We start from the raw sequence: 20,489 nt of genomic DNA, 5'->3' as shown, positions 1-20,489 counted from the left end.
GAATTTTAAGACATCTTTTCACTCTCCTCTTTCACCTCTGGTAAAACTGTAACATTGTTTTAACTTGGAAAAGCCATTTGCCTCTTGGGATTCATTTATTTATTCAACAAATGTTTATCAATCTCCTATTTCATTCCAACATTGTGTGAGTTACTTGTGGGCAGCAGGGAGAACAATAAGTAAAGTAGTCATAGCCTTCTACTTCTGAGCTTATATTCAAGCGGACAGTGGTCTTTAGAGCCCCAGTCAGCTTTTAAGTTCAATGGCCTTGCCATTTGTTAACTATCCTCTTTTTATAGCCTCATACTCTCTTATGGAAACATGGCCTTAAGTATTAGCCTTTCTCATTCTGAAACAATTGATTAAAGGATTCTTTAGCTTTCCCTTGATATTTGGCAAAACTAATACAATTTGTAAAGTTTAAAAATAAAATAAAATTTAAAAATAAATAAATATTTTATCCATGAACTTGGAAATAGTTTACAAAAATATTTTTTCTTGACATGTGAATTGAGATGATAATTTCGAAGTGATCATCTTGGGAGGAGTACTGGATTAAAATGTTCAAAGCTATTGCTGAAAACATTATGTTTAATACAACTAAGGAAATCTATATGCCAACATAATTTTTCTGAAGGGAAATCAGGATTTAAGTTTCAGTTCAGTTCATTTCAGTTGCTCAGTCGTGTCTGACTCTGTGACCCCATGAATCGCAGCACGCCAGGCCTCCCTGTCCATCACCAACTCCCGGAGTTTACCCAAACTCATGTCCATTGAGTCGGTGATGCCATCCACCCATCTCATCCTCTGTCATCCCCTTCTCCTCCTGCCCTCAATCCCTCCCAGCATCAGAATCTTTTCCAATGAGTCAACTCTTCGCATGAGGTGGCCAAAGTACTGGAGTTTCAGCTTTAGCATCATTCCTTCCAAAGAAATCCCAGGGCTGATCTCCTTCAGAATGGACTGGTTGGATCCCCTTGCAGTCCAGGGGACTCTCAAGAGTCTTCTCCAACACCACAGTTCAAAAGCATCAATTCTTTGGCACTCAGCTTTCTTCACAGTCCAACTCTCACATCCATACATGACCACTGGAAAAACCATAGCCTTGACTAGATGGACCTTTGTTGGCAAAGTAATGTCTCTGCTTTTGAATATGCTATCTAAGTTGGTCATAACTTTCCTTCCAAGAGTAAATTGGGATTTAAGTTTACATATCCTCTAATAAAGGGTCAAATATTTGAACTTAATTCTATTGCCCTCTAAATCAGAAATTCTTCTTATTCTTTCTAAAACAAAATTTCAGAAAGCCACAGCAATCATTATATTCTCATTGGTAACCCTATTTAGACATTATGTTTTAAGGAGACAATACTGAGTTGGTAGAGAAGGCGATGGCACCCCACTCCAGTACTCTTGCCTGGAAACTCCCATGGATGGAGGAGCCTGGTAGGCTGCAGTCCATGGGGTCACTAAGAGTCGGGCACGACTGAGCGACTTCACTTTCACTTTTCATTTTCATGCATTGGAGAAGGAAATGGCAACCCACTCCAGTGTTCTTGCCTGGAGAATCCAGGAATGGGGGAGCCTGGTGGGTTGCCGTCCATGGGGTCGCACAGAGTCAGACATGACTGAGGCAACTTAGCAGCAGCAGCAGGGGCATCCCAAGTAGTGTCTGTGGTAAAGAACCTGCCTGTTCGTTCAGGAGACATAAGAGATGTGGATTTGATCCCTGGGTCAGGAAGATCCCTTGGAGTAGGGCATAGCAACCCACTCCAATATTCTTACTTGGAAAATCCCTGGAACAGAGGAGTTCATAGGTCGCAAAGAGTAGGACTTGACTTAGCATGCATACACTGAGCTGGTGAGCTAAACTTCAAGGCACTACAATCTACAGGAAACAACAAGCTGAATTCAATGAAAGCTGATAAAAGTCCTTTCTCAATTTCCTAGGATGGTTTGGATCGGATATGACAACAATGTAACTTAATACCAAGCAGAGCAATGACACACCTGTGTTCAAATGCTCTAAATTATTGTATCCAGAACTGCAACTTTTCAGCTATGTATGTACTTCCGTGTCTCTAAATAACATCTATTATGTAGCAAGAATAGAAATTTGTTCTGGGTTGCCTATTCAAGAGACAAATCTTATCTTACCTACGGTAATATGCTGCAGAATGGGAAAACAAATATGCTGATTGAACTTTTTTTCATGCAATTGTGAATTTGTGTATCTTTCTCTATCAGCATAACTTTTCCCTTTTGTGCTATTTTCTCTGCACCTTGGATTGCAATTTGCACATCCCTTCTTTGGGAACATGAACAAGCGGGCAGGTGACCAAATATCAACTCTGAATATGTTAATAAGGACAACCATAGTTACCCATGTGGAAACATCATTCCAAAGTGTCAGACTCAGGTCTCTTGGACAATAAATAACCCAGGAGTAGCTGTATGGTTTTGTATTCATCTTTATATATATGAACATAATCTTAAAAAGGCATTTTCAGTTTTACTGCAAGCATAGACAGTTTTAATATTCTCTTACAGTGACATGACAAACTAACTCCCAGACTGTCTAGACCCAAGACTGAAAAGTATTGAAAGATTTTGTGAAGGAGTCCAACTTGAGCAAACCGAAGAGCCCAGAAGCAAAATGATGAAATGTGTCTTCTATCTTACTCATTCAAATGTAGCCTACTATTATAGCCTGTGGAATTGTTGAAGCAAATTTCACAAACTCGTGCAATTTTTCATTTAACCTGCATTAATTGTTTCAAATACTTTAGAGAATGGCAATGCTCTGTACTTGGGCACAAATCCAGATTTTTACTAAAAAAATGAAGGGGAAAAAAGATGCAAGGATGCATCAACACCAACATGAATATGGAGTCAGGATATTAAAATTCATGAAGTCCTGTCAACTGAACTGATGCAAACTCTATTTGCCTGAAATACATGATGACATTGCAAGCCAGCAAAGATGAAAACAGCTCGCGAAAGCTTTTTCTGATGCTATTTCATTCCTCCGAATATCAAGTGAACTGTTTTTCTCCAGGTAGAAGCCACATGCAGATTCTCCACTCTGTAAAGCTAGGCCAGAACTGGTTTTTCAAAAACAAGGGTTTTCCAAACCTCTGCTGTCCCTCTCGTTCACTTCTCAGCATGCTCCCTGTATATAGAACAGAAAAATTTTCTGAACCATGATCGCGTTTTCTCAGACAAGCAATGTCCTCTCTTGTCGCTTGAGTTGAATTGAAACCAAATAAGCCCCATGGATACATTTGTATTCAGACTCAGTAAAACACTTCTTTAAAATATTGTCTTGGGGACTATTCCAAAGAGCTCTGACTGGTTGCCGTACAAGGGAGGCAGCCTTAATGCAAACTGGGAATGAGCTAGAAGATAGCCTGCTAGAAGAATTCTGACAAGCCCTTAGGTAAAGATCTAATAAAACATGGGCACGATTGTTAGTAGTTTAAACTTAGAGTTTCTGAAGTTCTGTAAATTAAATAGGACAAGTCAATTTCTTCTCATTTATAAATTAAACAGGACAAGGAAATGCTTTGAAATTGTGGGCTCTGTCACCCACATTTTCTCAGAGTCATCAATCATCATGAATCTTTTCATTAAAGCTCTTGCAAAATGTGCTCTATTCTTAAATACAGTTTGGAAAGAGACTTGAAAAATTCCTTGCAGTCAAAGACCATGTCTTCTGCAGATTCAATGAAAGATTTAGCACTTGGCAGGCACAATTCAAGTTTAATTATGATCACAAGAATATTATGGCAAATCCAGGAGGGACACTGGGAGGTCAAAAGTCCAAAGACCCACCTTCAGGATATGTGGCTGCTAAGCCTTCACCAGAGCTGAGAATTTACTTTATTTAAAAGAGTTCTTTAAAAGAAAATCTCATGGCTTTTCACTTACTCCTTAAATTATATAACCTGTCTAGGTTAGAAATTTTCTTAAATTTTCTTAAATTTCTTAAATTTTCTTATTCATTTATCATGATTTAAATACTTCATTCTCTAGAATAGAGTACTGTCCAATAGAACTTTCTGCAAAGATGATGTGTCCTATTTCTGTGTGTTTAACATGATAATCACTAGCTACATGTGCCTATTGAACACTTGAGACACGGTTAATGCAACCAAGGAACTAAATTTAGAATTTTAAGTTTAATAATTTTAAATTGAAATTGAATAGCCACATAGGGCTGATGGCCTGTTCACTGGTAATTCTAGAGACTGTGCTCATCATAGTTTTAGTTGAAAATGTTCCCTTTATTTTTTTCATATGTCCAATAGGTATTTACAGAGATACCCTTAGCATATTCTGGGCCAGGCACAGTTCCAGCTGGAAGGAATATAGTAGTGAATAAAAGTAAAAAGGAATCCTGTCACAGAGGACTTAATTCTAGTGGGGAAAAAACACAAATCAATAAAAGGATAACTAGAAACACCAATAAATATAATAAAGGGAAACCCCAGGGCAATGTTATGAATTGTAATTAGCCAGTTGTTAGAATTACTATTTTAGATAGAGCAATAAGGTGAGTCCTTTCTGGGGGAGGTGACATGTGAGCTGAGACCTGAATGATAAGAAAGAGTCATTCATGCTCTGAGCCAGGGAAAATCATCCCAAGAAGAAGGAAACAACAAGGGCAAACACCTGAGGCAGGACCTAACTGGGCACGTTAGAGCAACAGAAAGGTCACTGTGACTTGAACCCAGTGAAGGATGGAAAGCAGGAGTAACATCATCACAGAGGTAAACTGAAGTTAGATCTATCAGGGCTTTGAGACCATGGTGAGTAGTTTGCTTTTATTCTAAGTAGATATACAAAGTTTTAAGACTGGAGAGAGGGCTCTATTTCACATGTCACAAAGGTTAACTTCTAATGGAGAAAAAAAGACTATCAACAAGTGACTCTTAATGATGGCTATGAAGTGAAGTGAAGTCGCTCAGTCGTGTCCGACTCTCTGCAACCCCGTGGACTGTAGCCCACCAGGCTCCTCCGTCCATGGGACTCTCCAGGCAAGAATACTGGAGTGGGTTGCCATTTCCTTCTCCAGGGGATCTTCCCAACCCAGGGATCGAACCCAGGTCTCCCACATTGCAGGCAGATGCTTTAACCTCTGAGCCACCAGGGAAGCCCTAATGATGGCTATGGTAGATAGCAAAAGTGATCAAAAGAAGTAGACTATTCTGGAACTTTTTTTTTTTTTTTTAGATAAAAACTGATGAATGAATATAAGAGACGATAGAAAAAGAGAAATTAAGAAGAACTCTTTGGACTTCAGCTTCAACAACTGTTTGGATGAGAAGAAGAAAGCTGAGCCAAGTGTAGGTTTATGAGGACAAAATCAAGAGTTTCATCTTGAATATGTTATCATTTAGATGCCAGATGGAGAGGTGACATGGGAAATGAGATAGCAATATGGCTCTAGTTCTGCAGATATCCATCAGAAATCCTCAGCAGAGTTGTTATTTAAAGCCGTAGAGCAGGAAAGAATCATTTAAGAAAAAAGTGCCGATAAAGAGGTCAAAATAGTCACTGACAGCAAAGGAGAGGATCACCTTGGAGCTTTCTCTTGGGTTTACCCACTTTAGATTATCCTCACAGCAGCTATTCTGAATTATAAGCCTTGTACAGCTAGGATCTGAAGTCTATCAAATGCACAGTTCTAGACATTTCAGCCACATCAAATTGTCTACAGCTCAGCAGATACATCATGTTGTTTCAGATGTCAATGTCTTTACACATATTGTCCCTTGGCCTAAAATTCAATCTTATTGCCTACATTCTTCCATTAGCAATCACCTGGATAACTCAACTCATCCTTTAAGAATTGTTTTAACGGATCCTTCCCTGATCCTTCCCTCCTTTGTGCTGTCTTATGCCTGATTTGTTCCTGACATTATTTGTTTTCATGTCCTTAAGGATAGCCATGTTGTCTTATTCATCTTTATATATCTAGTAACTAGCACAGCTGTGTTTATTCTAGGACAATAAAATTATTACTACTCCCAAAACATGAGATTTTTCTTCTAAGTTCTGCCTTGCAATAAGAGAATTCTCTTCCAGCCCAGTATAGTCAATATCACCTGTATTTTCTCCTCTGAGAAAAGAGGAGACCTCCTGGAGTCACCTTTCCCATTGGTAGGCTTCCTAAGAGCATAAATTAAGATTCCCAATCTGCTCTTTTCAAACAAAGTGATCCATTATTTTTCAGCTTAAGAAGATTGTCTTCCTGTTCTGTACATATCAGCAGAAGTTAAGATCCTAGGCAACTATTTGAGATTTCCTTAAACAAATGGTTTTCAAACATTCATAACAAAACTCGTACTCATAATACATCTGTTTTAAATGTTTATTTCCCAGACTTACCTCCCAAAATTCTGACTCTGTTACGTCTGAGGTAAATTTTAGGAACCAATATTTTTAATCAACATCTCAAGAGATGCTGATATAGTAGAACTTTTGTGATACACCACGGAAAATTTAAGGGTTTTCCAAAAGCAGTCCCACTCCCCATTTGACCCTAAAGATACCCCTAACACAGACAGAGAAAAAGTTGTATTAAATTGCAGATTATTCTAGAAGCAGATTATTTAGAAAACAATTTTAGAAAGTGTTTAATTACCAGAAAGTTTTTGCTTAATTCTATTTTAGAAAGAGCTAGGTAAAAATATCCTTTTGGGCCCAATTATTGCTGTCCTGTAGCTACCATACCTATATTTAGAATAATGACGTTATGAAGAAATAAGGAAAGCGGCTTGTTCTAGTTTTCATACTATTCTACAGGCAACTTTCTGAAGTCTGTGTAACACACATCACTTCATTTCCTTCTCAAGATGTTTCTTTCTACATATAGTTTATTTATAGTATGTCTACATCTAGGCAATCAAGAAAATAAGTTTATTTAGCTCTGTCAAACAGCCAAATAAACCTGGAAAAAAAATCACCTAGCAACTGCTAATCATACTGGGGCACAGAAGTGAGCAAAAGCAGCTGAAACTTCTGCCATTCCGTCAGTCAATAAGGCTGAGTCAGTAGTCCTTGGCTAGTGCTATAGGAATCCCTTCCTCAAATCTCCGTTGTGTTCCTCCCAAAGTTGCATATTTACAGAGACCTGTCCAACTCAGGATGACTTGTCTATGTCAAAAAAGATATAATTAAATATTTTCTGTGAGAACCACTCCATGACAATAACCAACAACATTTTATTTTTTTATTGGAATATAATTGCTTTACATTGTTGGGTTAGTTTCTGCTGTACAATATCATGAATCAGCCGTATGTATACATATACCCAGTCCGTCCTGAGACTACCCCCACCATCCCATTCCACCCCTCTAGGTCATCACACAGCACCCAGCTGAGCCCTGTGTGCTACGTGATAGCTTTCTGCTATAATCAACAACTTTTAAAATGAGCTCTTTTTATAAGCAACTCATCCTCTCTAAAGCAAAATTCAGATATCAAGAGATATCTACGGGAGACTGAGTATTACCTGAATAACAGTGACTGAGGTTGTTGTCAACAGTGTAGTTTCAAGAAGATAAATTCAAAGCCTCCATCTTTATCAGCAACTGAACCACTAATTCTCATATTTGTATGCATTTTTCAGACTGTAGGATTTCCCCATCTATAGTCCAACTACAACATTAAAACATTTGATCAACAGCCCAAAACTAAATAGGGCCCCGCTAGGGAATCTCTTTTTGCTAGAAATGTTTGAATGTTTTCCTAAGTGCTCCAACCACTGCCAAAGTTTTTACCTTAATTAACTCAAGTATAGTTCCCTCAGGATGAATTCAAATATTCTACCCAATCTTCTAAAATGGAAATCCTCTAACTTCCCCAAATTACTATCCCATTAGTCAGCTGGCCAGTCCTTGTAAACTTTGTGTTAGGATTATTTCCAGTAAATTTACAATTGAGGTGTTAAATCTAATATCCCTTCTAAGAAGTGAACAGATGTTTCAGGGACAACTGTTTTTCTAAAGATCAGTCTTGCTTTGGTCTATCTAGCTGTAAAAACAATTAAGAAAACATGGGACTCTGCAGTGATGTTTCAGTAACTCAAAATATGTTAACTCTAGAGAAATGACTCTGGGATCAACGTGTAATCTTGATTCTTTCATAACTAAAACCATTCACATTAAATGCTGCAAAATTTTGCTATTGATAAACAGTAAAAGTTTGAGGAATTCTTCATGGAGAGTGACATTTTATCAGGGCCATAAGTTGGTGAAGAATTTTCACTGGGAGTGAGGGGGCATTCCCAGCAGAGCTAAGCTACAAAATTAAGAAGCTGAAAAAATGTGCTTGTTGAACTAAAAGTAGCGGAGATTTTTCTATCATATTCTATGATTATTTAAAAGAAAAAAGAAGATAAAGCCAAATAGGTAAACTGAAACCAAATTACAAAAAACTTTCACTTAAATAAGTACTATGGACTTTATTCTTCAGGCAATGGGAAACAAAGATTTATGAGAATGTGAGTTGCTGATTCCCTCATGAAGACTCACTCAGTTCTGGAGATGCAAAATAACTGTGTGCTTCAGATAGGAAAGGCATGCTGTTGTTACCATTAGCAGGAAGGTAAGAGTAAAAACTCGTAGGCTCTTGAGTGTGACTCAAAAAAAGGAACCACTTTCAATTCTGATCCTGTCACATATTTGCTATATGACTTTGGGCAAGGTATTTAACATCCCTACTCTTTATTTTCCTCGTGTGTAAAAAAAGAAATGATAATGGTACATTATGTAAAATAGCATCTTATCAAGATTAAATAGCGTTTTAAGTACTGCTCATCGGTAGTGGTTAGAACAGCACCTAATACACAGCAATCACTCAATGTCATTTATTAGTACTATTACTCTGTAAGCACTGTCTCTATGTTATATACAGATTATCTGCTATTATGCACACTATAAGCTACATAATAAATTGACAGAGTAATCTAATATGAACTATTCAATAAATAACTCCACACAAAAATCGCCACTTTACAGCAGAGGTCATTGAAACTCAAAGATGAGGAAATAACTTTATAAAGTGGCACACTTGTTAAGTTAGAGATCTGGGATCCAATGTGGTCATCTGACTTTGAAATCTGAGCTCTTCATCACCACTTTCTTCTGCTTTGTGCACTTGTATTAGTTAAAGTAGATTAGCAAAACAAGAGAGAAATGCATTTCACCAATCTTGTCCTCAAGATAAAGAATTACATGGTCTTATCTGGGTCCATGAAAGCATCATTTTAGATGTTCCATTAGCCAAACATTTGCCTTTCCATCCACCCATACACACACATCAAGCCCAAATTCTCAATAATAAGTATATTTGACTTGAGCTCCTTGTATCTCCAAAGATTGAATTTCAAAAAGTCTACATCTGATCATCCATCAACTTGACACCTCCCTCTAGCCTTCCTACTCCATTTCCTTCTCTCTAATCAATAGAAGTAGCATGATGAGGGCTGAATTTTACACAGACTGTTCTGGCATCAGTAGGCTGGCTGTATTGAAGCAGGAAAAGAATACAAAAAAGAGTCCTGTTTAGAAGAATAAAAGGGGCCTGAACTTAGTGAGTAGCAAAAGGAATTTTTAAAGAAAAGAAAAAGCAACAAGGTATTACAGAGTTAAAGCTGAAAGAATCTGACAGCTAATTCTATGGGGAAGGTGAATGGAAGGGAGAGTGCTTTGATCCATGATGACTAAGACAATTACGAGCCCTGTGAATTACCAGGTGCTATTGTTGCTGTTAAGCTTCTCTGGTGGCTGAGAGGGTAGAGTGTCTGCCTGCAATGTGGGAGATCCGGGTTCGATCCCTGGGTCGGGAAGATCCCCTGGAGAAGGAAATGGCAACCCACTCCAGTATCCTTGCCTGGAGAATCCCATGGACAGAGGAGCCTGGTGGGCTACAGTCCATAGGGTCGCAGAGTTGGACACGACTGAGCGACTTCTCTTCACTTCATGTTGCTGTTTAGTCAGTTGCTAAGCTGGGTTCAACTCTTTTGCCACCCCGTGGACAGTAGCCCGCCAGGCTCCTCCGTCCATGGGATTTCCAAGGCAAGAATACCGGAGTGGGTTGCCATTTCCTTCTCCAGGGGATCTTCCCAACCCAGGGATCGAACCCAGGTCTCCCACATTGCAGGTGAATTCTTTACTACTGAGCTACCTGGGAAGCCCAAATTATGGGTTATGTGGTACCTTAAGGAACAACAGGGTATAAGACGGTTCATATAAAAGCAGCCTGGAAAACCTAAACCCAAACAGAAAACATAATTAAATACAACGTTTTCTTGAGCTTTGTGTCACACTTCCTTGAATATATGCTATAAAATTTCAACTCTGAACCAAAGTTTCTATCCTCTTTTTCTCTAGTTTCTCAAATTCTAATAACCTACATCTAGTATCAGCTGGCTGTTTTTTCACGTTCCTGCCTCTGAGAATATGGATCAAAATTTCAAACTTCTAGCAATTTTCTGTTCCTTCCTATTATTCTGAGTAAAGAAAAAGATAAGTATAAAATAATGAAAATGTAATAAATTTGATTTTAAATATATCCAGTTGAACTATTGAGTTGCTGTTGCTGTTGCTGCTGTTAAGTTGCTTCAGTCATGTCCGACTCTGTGTGACCCCATAGACGGCAGCCCACCAGGCCCTGCTGTCCCTGGGATTCTCCAGACAAGAACACTGGAGTGGGTTGCCGTTTCCTTCTCCAATGCATGAAAGTGAAAAGTGAAAGTGAAGTCACTCAGTCGTGTCCGACTCTTAGTGACCCCATGGACTGCGGCCTTCCAGGCTCCTCCATCCATGGGATTTTCCAGGCAAGAGTACTATTGAGGGTATAGTCCAAATACAAGTCTATGAGATTTAGTAAAAACAATTCATTAGAGATATATATTTAGTGGTCATCTAAACAGGGAGAATTGCTTAGCTACCAAAAAAAAAAAAATGAATAGATACAAAGAGAGAAGTATTTAGGAGAGAGGAGAACTGGCTCAAGAATAGATCATAAAGGAATGTTTAAACTTAGAGGGAATTGATGCTTTTGAACTGTGGTGTTGGAGAAGACTCTTGAGAGTCCCTTGGACTGCAAGGAGATCCAACCAATCCATTCTGAAAGAGATCAGCCCTGGGATTTCTTTGGAAGGAATGATGCTAAAGCTGAAACTTCAGTACTTTGGCCACCTCATACGAAGAGTTGACTCACTGGAAAAGACTCTGATGCTGGGAGGGATTGGAGGCAGGAGGAGAAGGGAACGACAGAGGATGAGATGGCTGGATGGCATCACTGACTGGATGGACGTGAGTCTGGGTGAACTCCGGGAGTTGGTGATGGACAGAGAGGCCTGGCGTGCTGCAATTCATGGGGTCACAAAGAGTCGGACATGACTGAGTGACTGAACTGAACTGAACTGAACCCAGAAACAACACTGGAGAGGGAGAGAACAACCAGGAGAACTGTGGTCTCACAGAAGCAGTGAGAGAAGTGGAGACGGCCTTACGTGTCTTATTCAGAGAATCATAGGAGATTATGTATTGTTTTGACTTGTTCTTGTTCCCACCTTCAGATAACAGTATTTCCTCCCTCGCTTCTTTCAATTAGAAAGAACTTTCTATTAGTGTAGAGAAGAACTTATATTTCTGATACTAACTGTGGTTCCAATTAGAGTCATTGATTCTAGTACCATGTCTCCTCTCTCATGAAATACAAGGGTTCTAGAGTCCCAGACTGGGTCAGACATAGTACTGCAGCCCATGACCACAATGGTGTGTGTGCGTGTGTGTGTGTGTGTGTGTGTGTGTGTGTGTGCACGTGCACACTCAGTCATGTCCAACTCTTTGAGACCCATGGACTGTAGGCCACCAAGTTACTCTGTCTCTAGGATTCTCCAGGCAAGAATACTGCAGTGAGTTGCCATTTCCTACTCCAAGGGATCTTCCCAACCCAGGAATTGAACCCACATATTTTGCATCTTCTGCACTGGCAGGTGGGTTCTTTACCACCATACCACTTGGGAAGCCCATGATCACAATTATTAGGACTCAGATTTGGAACCAGAGTCCAATCAATTAGAATCCCTCCTCTATGGCAGGGACAAAAAGATGAGTAAGAACTGTCCTTAAGGTTCACAAATCAATGAAAATATGAGCTTGGAACTTTAAACTAATGGTTTTGTCTCCCAGATTGGAGGATTTAGTCCATGGTAGGATATTTGGAGAAGGCAATGGCACCCCACTCCAGTACTCTTGCCTGGAAAATCCCATGGACAGAGGAGCCTAGTAGGCTGCAGTCCATGGGGTCGCTAAGAGTCGGATACAACTGAGCGACTTGACTTTCACTTTTCACTTTCATGCATTGGAGAAAGAAATGGCAACCCACTCCAGTATTCTTGCCTGGAGAATCCCAGGGACAGGGGAGCCTGGTGGGTTGCCATCTATGGGGTCACACAGAGTCAGACACGACTGAAGTGACTTAGCAGTAGCAGCAGCAGGATATTTAGAGAGAGACTTAAGAGGTATGGGAGGAAAGAGTCCTGCGTGTATGTAAGTGACTTCAGTCATGTCCAACTCTTTGCAACCCTATGGACTGCTAGCCCACCAGGTTTCTCTGTCCATGGGATTCCCTAGGCAAGAACACTGGAGTGGGTTGCTATTTCCTTCTCCAGGGAATCTTCCTGACCCAGGGATCGAACCCGCATATCTCACATCTCCTGCATTGGCAGGCAAGTTCCTTACCACTAGCGCCACCATGGTATGCACAGAGAGAGTAAAGAGGTATGGGAGGAGAGAGTGCTGACAGAGCACAAATCTCAAAGAGCTTTAATAGGACACTCACTCCTGCTCTTTCAAGACTGACTTTTTACCACTTTATTTTAATTTGCATATTCCCTAGAATCACCCTAATAAATGATTCTGTTTACTTTGTTCAATCTCTTTATAATAGAGTTTCTGGTACTAACAACCAAGAATCCTGACTAAAGGACAGAGCATGAAGCATAAGGACTGAGAAGAATGGATTAGACTTTGTAACGTATAGTTCATAGGTAGCCTGAAAGAAGCCGGCATCAGTGTACTGCTGGCAACAGAAAATAGATGTTTAAAGGTTAAAGACCAAATGATGGGGAAGAAATGAAGTCAGTGAAAATGGGCTAGATTTCTGACAAGTGTAAAAAGAAGGAAATAAGCAGTATCTTTAAGGACTAGCAGGGTTTATGAGTATAAAAGAATGTATCCTCTCTTACTATAAATATGAGTAATTCTTACTGTATAAATCAATGGATGTGTTATTACAAAGTAGCTTTTATTAATATATTGTGATTCAAAAGGGTACACAGCTTCTCTTCAGGAACTGTCCTTGGCATTTTCCAGTATATGGAAACAAGATCAACCAACCTCGTAGAGTTATAAATTTTTAAAAGCTTTGGTTTTACTGCCATTTTTTAATGAGTTCATTTCTGTTTTGAAAATCTATTTATTAAAACTGCTTTTGAAAATGTCAGTCATTTTCAGTTATGCCCAGGGAAGCCAAACAAAAGGATTTCAGTTGATTTGGAGACTATTTAAAAGGTGCAATAGGGATTCCTGTGGGGAACTAATGGCCATGGAAACAAATAAAAGGCAGAACTTGCTGATACAGACTTGGTTATCTACCTCCTCATCTGGAAAATTCTCCTCTCAAAGCTATTCTTTCTCAAACTTGTAAACAGGTGGGAGGATGGGAGGAAGAAAAGGTTGTCTCAGTACAGGAACTTTGTCCTCTGAGAGTGAACTAGAGTAGAGAAGAGGGGAAAGAGGAGGAAAGCTATGAACAGCATGTGTTTCCACTGCAGTTTACAAACATAACATGACCACAACTACACAGATATATAATATCCGACTTTATTTTTACAACATCCCTGTGAGAAGGTCAAAGGAGATGTCCTCATCCCCTTTTAAGAGTTAAGGTAAAGGCAGTTCAGAAAGGTTTATGTGATTTGCCAAAGATCACTTAGCAGCTAAGCAAGACAAGCAAGAACCCAGCCCAGACATATGGACACAAATTCCAGAATGCATGCTCTCTCTTGCCTCTTCTGTATCCAACTCTTTGAGCTGCTTCTCTACTGTGACAGAGGCTACATTTTCTGTGAAATATTTAGTGAATCTTTTGATTTCTTATGAAATTTTACAAAAACCTTAGGAGTGGATCTTTCTCATTTTGGAGTCCCGTCTAACTCCAGGTATATGAGTTATTCATTCCAATGCATACAATATGTTGTTGATAAATCTTTCCAGCTTAATGAAATCATAATAGTCGCCAGAAGCAACAGGTAACATTTATCATGCAAATCACTGCATGGCATTTGTAAACATGATCTAATGTTTAATCATGGCAGCCCTGAGACATGGGCATTTGCTTTTCAATAGAGGCCACTGAGTGGGGGACAAGGATATAAGTCTATGTCTAGATTAATCCATCAAACTATTGTAAAAAATGATGTATTTGCAAAAATAATGGTCTGTAGATCAGACCTCAGCATTTCCTCCTTAGAGGAAATTTCTTAACTTGCTATAAATTTCTCCAGATGTAGATGATGCTGGATTTGTATTCAAAACATTATAGATCTTTAAACGGTGAATGTGAGCCTTAGAAGAGAAGACTCGATTGTGCTAGCCAGATCTATTAACAGTATCAAAGTCTCTCTGGACCCAGTTTCCAAAATCATCTTTGTGAAAAATGAGGCAAATTATAGCATGTGCCCTGGTGATGGAGGCCGAAGTTTCTGCCTCAAAGGTTCCAATCCAAGCTTTATGCTTTCAGAATATCATAAACTATGATTGTAGTACTCTAGCAAACAGGAAATAATTGTCAGCAGTGCTAGATGGTTTGAAGGAGGCCGTGGTTTAAAAAGTTCAAAGCGCTTTCTTCCTTCTGTGAAGAATGCTTGTTTTCCCTCCAGTAGTTATTTCTCACAAAATCAAGCGGATGGACATCTTGAAAACAGGCTCTCTCAAAGACAGCTGCACCATTGCCTCAGTCATGAAGCTGAAATGACTACTGTACTCTTTAATGGGATTTTCAGGCAGTGGGACGATTACCTGAAAGCCCAAAATAATAAACACCTATCTTCTGCTTGTGACCTAAAAGGACTTCCCTTTCGTAAGCAAGGAGAGTCTGTGGCTGCTGTGTCAATGAAATTTCTTTGGAGGGATGTCTTGATTACGATTTTGTGTGTGGAAGTGTGAACTCAATCTGCTGAGCAGCCCTCTGCAACTGCCTTTGGTACAATCAGTAAAGAAGTTTTAAATTCCAAAGCAGCACTTAACGATTCTCTGTTAAAATAAGATTAGAGTACATTTTACTAAAAGGAAGTCCTTTTTATGGAAGAGGAATGATATATTTCATATTACTTAAAAGAACAAACACTTGACTTCTCCATCTTATTGCTGCTGTTTTTAACTGTCATCGTATTGAGTTCTCACCCCTGACAATATAAAAACTAGAATGAAATCACAGAGCTGAAAACTTTAAAAGAAAGTACCTTCTAGCACACAGTTCTTTGAATAAAGATGTCTATATGTGCTGGTATTACAAGAACTTTTTTTTTAATGGCAGCTGGAGTATTACCAGTGGTAACCGCACAAATTTACACAACCTGATTTTGCTGATCAGTACTCACATCTCAGAAACTGGGACACCTCCTGAGACTCAATTAGTAATCTCCTGGCTCAGAAATCAACACTGAATTCACAAATACACAGTTATGTAAATATTGCTCTAGAATTATCCTAAATAACTTGAAATTTCTATCAGGATAAGCACCTTTTAATAACAAATCCTCTGTCCCTAAAAGTGGTTTCTACTATATTATTCATTGAAAATATTGAATAATTTCACATCACTAGGAATATTGATCTACCTTATATATCCCTCTAATTGCCATGATATTTGTTTATAAAATGTTTAATCAGTTAGAAAAATAGCTTTCAATTTCTATGTCTATTGGGGTAAATTTTGGTAAATTATATTTTCCTAGGAAATTATTTACTTCACCTAAAGTTTTATATCTATTTGCATTCTTCTATGTAAATAAATCTCTCATGATTTAAAAAAAATTAGGAAAGATAACATTATTTTAAGCCATACCTACCTTCATTAACCAGTTTAAATAGGTCCATAGATTTGATAAGACAAAGTCAATAACAAAAGTTGAATTAATGAAAAACCTTTAACTGTCAAAACACTGTATTATCAAAATAAGAAAAATTAAAACAGTCTATGAGATCAAAATGCAAACACCTGTTGGATCATTGAAAAAGCAAGAAAATTCAAGAAAAAACATCTACTTATGCTTCATTGACTACACTAAGCCTTTGATTGTGTGATCACAACTAACTGAAAAATTCTTTGAGAGATGGGAATACCAGAATGCCTTACCTGCCTCCTGAGAAACCTGTGTGCAGGTCAAGAAGCAACAGTTAGAACCGGACAGGGAAGAGACTGGTTCAAAATTGGGAAAGAAGTACATCAAGGCTGTATGTTGTCACCCTGCTTATTTAACTTATATGCAGAGTACATCATGTGAAATGCTGGCTGGATGAAGCACAAGCTGGAATCAGGATTGGCAGGAGAAATATCAATAACTTCAGATATGCAGATGGTGCCACCTTTATGGCAGAAAGTGAAGAGGAACTAAAGAGCCTCTTGATAAAGGTGAAAGAGGAAAGTGAAAAAGCTCGCTTAAAATTCAGCATTCAAAAAACTAAAATCATAGCATCCAGTCCCATCACTTCATGGCAAATAGATGGGGAAACAATGGAAACAGTGACAGACTTATTTTTCTTGGGCTCCAAAATCATGGTGGATGGTGGCTGCAGCCATGAAATTAAAAGACGTTTGCTCTTTGGAAGAAAAGCTATGACAAATATGGACAGTGTATTAAAAAGCAGAGATACTGCTTTGCCAACAAAGTTCCATATAGTCAAAGCTAGTTTTTCCAATAGCCATATATGGATGTGAGAGTTGGACTATGAAGAAGGCTGAGTGCTGAAGAATTGATGCTTTATTTTTTTTTATTTAAATTTTATTTTATTTTTAAACTTTACATAATTGTATTAGTTTTGCCAAATATCAAAATGAATCCGCCACAGGTATACATGTGTTCCCCATCCTGAACCCTCCTCCCTCCTCCCTCCCCATACCATCCCTCTGGGTCGTCCCAGTGCACTAGCCCCAAGCATCCAGTATCGTGCATCAAACCTGGACTGGCAAGAACTGTGGTGTTGGAGAAGACTCTTGAGAGTCCCTTGGACTGCAAGATCAAACCAGTTATTCCTAAAGGAAATCAACACTGAATATTCACTGAAGGAATGATGCTGAAGCTGAAGATCCAATACTTTGGCCACTTAATGGGAAGAGCCAGCTCATTGGAAAGGACCCTGATAATGGGAAAGAATAGAAGACAGGAGGAAAAGGGGATGACAGAGGACTAGAGAGTTGGATGCCATCACAGACTCATCACAGAACATGAGTTTGAGCAAGCTCTGGGAGATGGTGAAGGACAGAGAAGCCTGGTGTGCTGCAGTCCACGGGGTCGCAAAGAGTCAGACATGACTGAGTGACTGAACAACAATGGGCCGCCATTTTAAAAAGTTATATTTTTCTGTACAGTAACATTTATAGATGAAAATACACAAATTGTAATGTAGAACTCAATAAATTATCACAAAATGACACACCTTTGTAACCACATCCTATGAAAAAAATGGAACATTACAACACCATAAATGACCCATAACTGCCAATAACATTTTGAAAGTCATAGATTAGTAATATATGTTTGGGGACTTTATATAAATGGAATCATCTAGAAGTATCTGATTTCTTTGCTTGATATTATATTTTGGATATTATCTCCTGTGACACTTTTTGTTGCAGCAAATCATTAATTTTCTTACAGTATAATGTTACATTGTATGACTATAGTACTGTCTATATATACATTTTATTCTTGGTGAATATCTACTTTATTCCTCAGTTCAGTTCAGTCACTCAGTCGTGTCTGACTCTTTGTGACCCCATGAATTGCAGCACACCAGGCCTCCCTGTCCATCACCAACCCCCAGAGTTCACTCAAACTCACGTCCATCCAGTTGGTGATGCCATCCAGCCATCTCATCCTCTGTCATCCCCTTCTCCTCCTGCTCCCAATCCCTCCCAGCATCAGGGTCCTTTCCAATGAGTTAACTCTTCGCATGAGGTGGCCAAAATATTGGAGTTTCAGCTTCAGCATCAGTCCCTCCAGTGAACACCCAGGACTGATCTCCTTTATAATGGACTGGTTGGATCTCCTTGCAGTCCAAGGGACTCTCAAGAGTCTTCTCCAACACCACAGTTCAAAAGCATCAATTCTTCGGCGCTCAGCTTTCTTTACAGTCCAACTCTCACATCCATACATGACTACTGGAAAAACCATAGCCTTGACTAGATGGACTTTTGTTGGCTAGTGTTTGGCTATTAAAATTGACTCTACCGTGATTATTTTTCTTTCCATTATTTTATTAATATGGTCACTTACATTGATTGATTTCTCAATGTTATCCTAACCTTGCATTACTAAAATAGACAAAACTCTGCTGTATTTTCCCTTTTATATATTGCTCTATTTGGTTTGCTTATATTTTGTATAGAATTTTTATAATTCATGGAAGATACTGATATTTGATTCTCCTCCTACAAATGCACTGTCAGTTCTGTTGTTACATCTTCCCTCATAAATTAAGTTTGGAAGTAATCTCTCTGTAGTATCTGTAAGATCTCTACTATTTTAATTACCCATTTAAGTTATTTGTATCTTCCCTCATTTTTTTATGAACAATATCTTCAGAGTTTATCAATTTTAATCTATCTTTCTGAAGAATCAACTTTTGTCTTGGTTCCCTTTTGTAATTCTTTTCTGTTTTTAGTTGGTCTATTTTGCCTTATGTTTGCCTATGTTTTTTCAGGTTCACATGAATTTAGAATGATAATATCTTCCTGGTCAATTAAACGTTTTATCATTATGCAACGTGCCCTTCTATTAATGTTATTTTTAACTTAAGATTTTTTTATTTGATATTAGTGTAGTTACAGAAACTTTCTCTTGCATCTTTTTACTTTGGAACTTTCTGTATCCTTCTGATTACAGTATATCTTTTATTTGCACCTTATGGTTTGAAGTTCTTTGGAGTTTAAGTCTGTCTTTTAATTGGAATATACAGCTTATTTACATTTAATCAAAATGCCAATAAGTTTTGCTTTTAATTTACCATATTATTTTTCCCACAAGTGATTTTAAAAGTATAAGAATCCAGACTTACTTGACAATATAAAATATCTATACTCAAAGTTCCAAATATTTCACTGTCATTTCTGGTTTGGGGTTATGGGATCAGCCCATTACAAGAAAAGCAAATAAAACTGAAATATATCGTGCCCATGCTGATCTTGGCACTTCAAATTCAAGAGAGAAGCCTGTCGTGTAGAAAAGGGTCTGTTTGAGATGTTTTACAAGTGAATATAGATCTTTCTTAGGTTGGCAAAGGAATTCAGCCCCCACCATCATTTCCTCATCATTCCAGTGAGCCATTTCCCTACCCATGTTCAGTAAAGCTGAAGGGTATCCCTGAAGGACTGGAAAAGTCTTGAAGTCCATGTCACCCCTGTGATTTTTATTCAGCAGGAGAATGGTTCCAAAACAACTTTACCCTCCATTTTCCAACGCTGAATTCCAGCACTGCTACTTTAGGAGAAGCAGAGACTCAAAGTACTTAGAACAACTGGAAGCCCCTTTCCTAACTTTCTTGCTGGCACAACAATATCCTCAATATCAGTGATGTGTTGATAACTTCAATAACAAGCCAGCCACCCCCTGCCCCATCCCTGGTGGCTCAGATGGTAAAGAATCTTCCTGCAATGCAGGAGACCTGAGTTCAATCCCTTGGTCAGGAAGATCGCCTGGAGAAGGGAATGGCAACCCACTCCAGTATTCTTGCCTGGAGAATTCCAGGGACTAGAGGAGCCTGGCAGGCTACAGTCCATGGGGTCACAAAGAGTCAGACACGCCTGGACAACTAACACTTGAGCACTTTTCACTTCCCCACCCCAGAAAAAAAAAAATCCCTGATTTATAGTCTTTGCTTATTTCTGTAATATAAATACTCCCAACATAACCATTTTCAAGCTACCTTCCCGACAAAACTGGATTTGAAGTTTGAAAAAGATTTACATAGTTAGCAGTCATGAGCCAGTATCAGCTGGTTTCATTTTACCTCGGCAGTTTAATGAAAAAGGTCATAATGACTATGGAAGTGCCCTTATACGAAGCATGTTATTTTATGAAGAACTTACTTTAAACACATTGCTTATGTTACTCATTTATTAACTGAACACATATTTAGCAAACCCACACTAAGTGCCAGATCCTAAGCTGCTGCTGCTGCTGCTGC

At 38.7% G+C, this 20,489-nt stretch overlaps 1 protein-coding gene across 7 annotated transcripts in view; it reads right to left on the bottom strand.

The window, feature by feature from the left end:
- Window positions 1-20,489, bottom strand: part of LOC147365799 (uncharacterized) — a 571,237-nt gene that overhangs the window by 283,259 nt on the left and 267,489 nt on the right. Inside the window, exon 4 of one of the 7 annotated variants that reach the window (XR_015132758.1) lies at window positions 2,505-3,172. The exons of the other annotated variants lie outside the window; for them this stretch is intronic. The gene's annotated coding sequence lies outside the window, so the exon portion shown is untranslated. Of the gene's footprint in view, window positions 1-2,504; window positions 3,173-20,489 lie in introns of those variants that run through there. 7 annotated transcript variants of the gene reach the window in all.

The sequence above is a fragment of the Bos grunniens genome, chromosome 9 (assembly GCF_055505025.1).
Source record: "Bos grunniens cultivar Pamir isolate PY7600 chromosome 9, Bosgru_T2T1.0, whole genome shotgun sequence".
In the NCBI taxonomy this organism is placed as follows: domain Eukaryota; kingdom Metazoa; phylum Chordata; class Mammalia; order Artiodactyla; family Bovidae; genus Bos; species Bos grunniens.
The sequence above is the reverse complement of the archived record's forward strand: the minus strand, read 5'-3'. Positions and strand labels throughout refer to the sequence as shown.